The 6,094-nt window shown below is 40.1% G+C and overlaps 1 protein-coding gene across 6 annotated transcripts in view; it reads left to right on the forward strand.

Moving 5' to 3' along the window:
- The window catches only part of GABPB1 (GA binding protein transcription factor, beta subunit 1), a 97,580-nt gene that overhangs the window by 1,207 nt on the left and 90,279 nt on the right, over nucleotides 1-6,094 (forward strand). The gene's annotated exons all lie outside the window — the stretch shown is intronic.

Genomic DNA, 6,094 nt, shown 5'->3' on the forward strand with positions numbered 1-6,094 from the left:
CGGCCGGCCCAGACAGGGTTAACGGGAGAGCCTGGCCAGTCCCGCGCGGGGCCCCCGCAGCGACAGCCTTGGCCGCGGGGACTGGAGTCCTGAGGGGGAGAAGCCTGCCGTTTTGAAGGCTTGGGACTTCTGCCCGAAAGACTTCGCCGCCGAGACCCGCGGGTGCACGGCCTCAGGGAAAAAGTTGAGAATTTTGCCAGGTCATCTCTGCCAGGGCACAGTTCATCAGTGTGTATTTAGTGTGTTTCGGTGAAGCTCTCCAAGTGTGTTGAATCAGCGTGCCTAGCCTCAAGGGTGCATCGTGAAAACTGAAACCAAAGGAATGATACAGGCCTGCTTTGTGTGTGTCTTCCCACTTGAAGCTTGTTTTCAGTACAAATACTCTTGCTTTAAACCTGATTGGACTGTGGCGAGCGGACATCTGTTCAAAGGAGGGGCCGAGACCACAGTACTTCTGAAGGGGGCTTGATAATGTGGAAACATTTTAAGTTTTCTCTCCGGACTGTTTTGCTCTTTCAATTCAGGCAAGTTACTGAAGTACGTTTTTTATCTGGAAAAAGGTTTGATGTAGGCTGTAAATGGTCCTTGTAAAGTACATTGCCATCCCAGAATGAAAAGATCCACTCTCATTTATTATGCAGAAGTTAGTGGTCAGACATTCTTGTAGATAGTTTATCTCATGTAAAGACCCACCCAGCTTGGTTTAAATTTTTTTCTCACTGACGTATAAACCATCAACTTTGATACTTCCATTTTCAGGGTCAGACTTTGAGGAAACTAAAGATGGCTTTGTTTTATTTTCTCCCGGGTTTTTTTCCCCAAAAGCAAAAAATACATCCATTACATGTTAACATAGATGATTTGTTAAGAGTAACATCTTGCATTTTTGCAAATCTTTTTAATGCCTGGTTTAATAGAAGATTCTCAAAACTACGTCACTGTTGTGGTTAGCACACCATGTAACCTCTGGAACACTCCACTGTACACTCATACTTTTTTTTTTTATACCAAAAAACAGAAATGTGTCATTCTTACCGTGCTTTCACCATACAAGTCAAATCAGGATGTTATGCAAGACACATTTTAACAAGACGAATAAGATTGATTCCCATACTTTTTTTTACTGGGCTCCAGCTTTTTTAAAAGTTGGAATTTAGGTACCTAAACAAAATCACAGATAATGACTGCATAATCTGCCTATCATCTTGGAGACTCAGGAACATTTGAAAATATTCTTAAGTGATTAAAAAATTTAATTCTAGTACGTACAATGATTTACACAAGTAACACGTGAATTCCACATTACATATGCTATTAACACTTGTGTGTAAATGTTATTTTTAAAGATGAAACATGCTGAAAACTATAGGAGGTGCAGATTCTACGGAAAACTAGTTCTGCAGTGAATCCTTTGGTGAAACGAATAGTTCGCAGATACGTATCCTTAGAGTTCTTTGTCTCTGAATCATTCTGGGTTTTCTAGGTTGGGAGACAATTATACCTAATTGATTAATACGTAAAAATTTAAGGCCATACTTTAATGGTTTTGAAAGGAAGCTAAGTTTGTTTCCAGTTGTTTCTGTGAACTCTAGTCTGAATCTGTCAGTCTGTAGTTCTCTACTGTTCCATCAACAGGAAGCATCTGGTCATTCTTCGTGTAATTGTTAGAAAATACCAGGTGTATTTTTAATGTTTGCTGTTTAAATGAAAATAGATTGGATCTTGGTTAAGTTTACTTGGTTTGGCCAGGCACAGTGGCTCACGCCTGCAATCCCAGCACTTGGGGAGGCGGAGGCGGGCTGATCACCTGAGGTCAAGAGTTTGAGACCAGCCTGGCTAACACGGTGAAGCCCCATTTCTACTAAAAGTACAAAAAATTAGCCGGGTGCGGTGGCGCGCGCCTGTAATCCTAGCTACTTGGGAGGCTGAGGCAGGGGAATCGCTTGAGCCAGAGAGATGGAGGTTGCAATGAGCCGAGATAGCGCCATTGCATTCCAGCTTGGGCAACAAGAGCGAAACTCTGCTCCGTCTCAAAAAAAAAAAAAGTATGCTTGGTTTTAGTTTGTTTTTTCCTCTAACATTGTGTCATTATAATGGACCACATCTCCTGTACCATGGATGTTTTGTTTTGTTTTGTTTTTCCTTTGCCCTTCATTACCTTGTTAGAAATAGTAACAGGTAAAGTTCACATGTCATGAGGAATTCAGAAATTCAGAAATTACATGAAGTTTTGCATCATGAATTTATTTTTGAGGGTGGTTGAGGCGGTTACCCAGTATCTGTTTGCAGGTAGCCTGAGTTCAGATGAACTCTCTGATGGCCTTCATCTCTTCTGACTTTGCAAACTTTAAAAAACAAACCCACACAAAATCTCGAAGTTCAGAGCAACTTAGTTTCCTTAGTGTCATCCTTCCCCTCCCCTCTCCTCCCCCACAACTAGTAGGATTTCCAGCTAGTAATCACAATGTTTCTATAGCCTGATGTGCCTACTTTGGTATAGTTATAATTAGTATTATAGTTTTCTGAAGATGTTTGTTCCATCATGCTTTCTAGAAGGTAAATCTAGCCCTAGATGAGATCAGTATTAGGGCCTCTGTTTTTTCTCAGTGTTGACATCACAGTGCTCTATACAGAGAAGATGCTTTGGTGCAATCAGCTGTCAGTTCGGTTGTTGGTGGGCTAGTGCACCTTCCTCTGTCTCTCTGTCTGTCTGTCTCCCTCCCTCCCTCCCCCCCCTTACCTCCCTCCCTTCCTTCCCTCCCTCCCTTCCTTCCCTCCCTCTCTCCCTTCTTTCCTCTCTGTGTTCCCCTCTGCACCTTTTCTTTCTTTGACAGGGTCTTGCTTTCTCTGTTACCCAGGCTTAGTGCAGTAGTGCAGTTATACTTCACTGCAAGCTCCACCTTTCAGGCTCAAGCGATGCTGCCTCTGCCTCAGCCTCCTGAGTAGCTGGGACTACAGGTACCTGCCAACGTGTCCGGCTAATTTTTAAATTTTTTTGTAGAGACGAGGTCTCACTATGTTGCCCAAGCCGGTCTCAAACTTCTGGACTCAAGTGATCCTCCCACCTTGGCCTCCCACGTGTTGGGATTACAGGCGTCAGCCACCAAACCTGTCAGAGAGTAATTCTGAAGACGGTAGAACAGCTTATTGAAAGAGCAAGGTGTTAGCCCCACTTTACTTTGTACTAGTTATATTATACGTGGGGTATTGAGTTGGCTTTTTGGGTAGCATACTATCATAAGTGAGACCTTGTATTCATTCTCAGACTTTATCAGAATAATCTGGAGAGCTAATAAGAAACCACACAGAGGCCCAAACTTAACGTAGGGTAGGAACGGACCTTTATTTTTCTCATTTCCAAGGTGGTAGACATCAAAGTGTCAAAATCACTTATCTGTAGAGCATAAACGAGGACCTTGATCATGAGAGAAATGGAAATGAGAAAAAGTTGAAAAAATGGGATATTTGACCTAAAGAAGAGGAGCTTCTTTTAAGAAGTAACAGCCACCTTTAAGGATTTGGTGTTCTGTCACACAGAAGGATCAGATTTGACCAGAAGGAACTAGGGTCAGTGGGTAGAAGTTTAAAAGAAACAGATTTCCGCTCTATTTCAAGAGAAATTTCCTCAAAACTGTGAAAATAGAATGAGTTGTTTTGGGTGGTAGGCTGTTCCTTTTCACTGACAGATTGAGGATTCTAGAGTAGAGGAATCGTGCTGAAGGAGAATTTGGGCTAGGTGTCTTCAAGTTACCTGTAAACTTTGAGGTTTTATTAAATATGCCGAGGTTTATAGGTGGAAGAACAAAAAACTAATTGAGTGAAACAAGCTGGTTAACTTAACTGGATAATAGTTTTTGCCTTTTTTGATAAAGAGAAATGAGTATTAAGTGAGAAGGCTATTTAATGAAGGACTGTAAGCCACACTGTAATTTGGCAGATTCAGAAGCCTTAAAAATGGGCATACTTTCTGACATGGAAATTCCCTTTAAAGAATTTTTTTTTGGTGTAGTAAAGGTGTATGTGAATATTTAGCTGTGAGCATACCAATTGCAGTGTTGTTGGTTATACAAGCTGTGTGTTAATGCCTTTAACCCCCACGGTAATCATATGGAGTGGGTAGTACTATTTCTGTTTTTCAGAAGAGAAAACAGGCATAGAGAAATGAGGTTGCTTGCTCAAGATACCTGAGTTACCTAAGTTTTAGGGCCAGGACTTGAATCCAACCACTGTGACTCTAGAGCCAGTACTATTGATCATTATATGGTAAAACTGTAAACCTAAATGTTTCACAGTGATTGTTAGGGTCCATCCATACAGTGGGGTACTGCCTTCTCAGCCATGAAAATAATGATAGAATAATATAAATACATGAAAGGATGTCTTGGTATATGTAAGTGAGAAAAAGTAAGATTTAAAAACATGATTCCATTTGGTAAAAAAACCCAAAATATATTGATGTTTGGGAGGATATGTGCCAAATTGTTAAATGGTTATTTCTGAGTGTAGTTTTATAGGTGATTATTTTTTTTTTTGCTTATCCAAATTTTCTAACTTCTACAATGACTATAAATTATCATGTGTTATAATTAAGATATTAAGATGTTATTTTTCAATAAAAAATAAATATGTTACATAAGCTGAGAAATTTGGGTTTTATACTCTGCATTTTAAGCAAGTTTGTAGAAATTGTACATAAATGAGAATTTGTAAATGCATGTAGTGTTTTGTAATTTTTTGTTTGATTCCTTATTCTGGAAGTAATATCAATTGAGTAGAGAAACATCACTGACTCCTAGCACCTAGCATAATCAATTATCCCATTTTCTTGTGTTTTGTTACTCTTATGTGTAATGTTTTAAATATTCATCCCAGTGTCATCCCAGTTAGTCACACTCTAGCTGTGTGATTTTAGGCAGTTTACTTAATCTCTCCATGTCTCAGTTTCCTTCTTTGTAAAATGGGGATTATTATAATACTTAGCTCATGATGATTGGAAAGATTAAATGAGTTATTTCATATAAAGTGAACAGTCTCTGACACATAGTTAATAGCTCAATAAATGTTAGCAATTATAGGATCACAGTCCACCATTCAAACTCTTAGAGTCTAATAGGTTATGGAATTAGGAATTTTTTTTGGTAAGGGCAAGGTAGTAATGTATAGCCTTCCAATAGAGTCCAGTGCAGTATCCCCCTTCAAAAATGTTACTGTTTCTGCAGCAAAATGTATCAATGTTTGCACTAAATAGGATAAAGACTGTAAATAGCTTCATATTGGTTTGGGTAAGGTTTACCACAAGATGAGTTATTTTGGGTTTCAGAAGTTTTTTGGATTTTTGGAATTGCAGATAAAGAACCTACAAAATACTAATTTTGAGTCCTATTTTATAATATTAAAACATCTTTTCATGGCATTATATAGTTTTATAGTGCATGGTAAATTAAAGTCAATTAAAATGAAATAATGGAAAATGTCCACCTCCATCTCCTTTGATTAAAAAAATACGGAGCACACTGATACTATGATTTTTTTTTTTAATTTTTTTTTTTTTTGAGGTGGAGTCTCTGTCACCAGGCAGGAGTGCAGTGGCACGATCTTAGCTCACTGCAGTCTCCACCTCCTGGGTTCAAGTGATTCTCCTGCCTCAGCCTCCCGAGTAGCTGGGACTACAGGCGTGCGCCACCACGCCCAGCGAATTTTTGCATTTTTAGTAGAAACGTGGTTTCACCATGTTGGCCAGGATGGTCTCGATCTCTTGACCTTGTGATCTGCCTGCCTTGGCCTCCCAAAGTGCAGTGATTACAGGTGTGAGCCACTGTGCCCAGCCTAAAAGTTTCGCAGTTTAAAATAAAAAAAAAAAATGGCTGGGCGCAGTGTCTCATGTCTGTGATTCCCGTACCTTGGGAGGCTGAGGCGGGTGGATCTGTTGAGGTCAGGAGTTCGAGACCAGCCTGGCCAATATGGTGAAACACCGTCTCTACTAAAAATACAAAAATTAGCCAGACATGGTGGCGTGCGCTTGTGTCACAGCTACTCGGGAGGCCGAGGCAGGAGCAACCCTTTAGCCTGGGAGGTGGAGGTTGTAGTGAGCCGA

This window comes from Mandrillus leucophaeus, unplaced genomic scaffold (assembly GCF_000951045.1).
Source record: "Mandrillus leucophaeus isolate KB7577 unplaced genomic scaffold, Mleu.le_1.0 Scaffold497, whole genome shotgun sequence".
Classification (NCBI taxonomy): Eukaryota; Metazoa; Chordata; class Mammalia; order Primates; family Cercopithecidae; genus Mandrillus; species Mandrillus leucophaeus.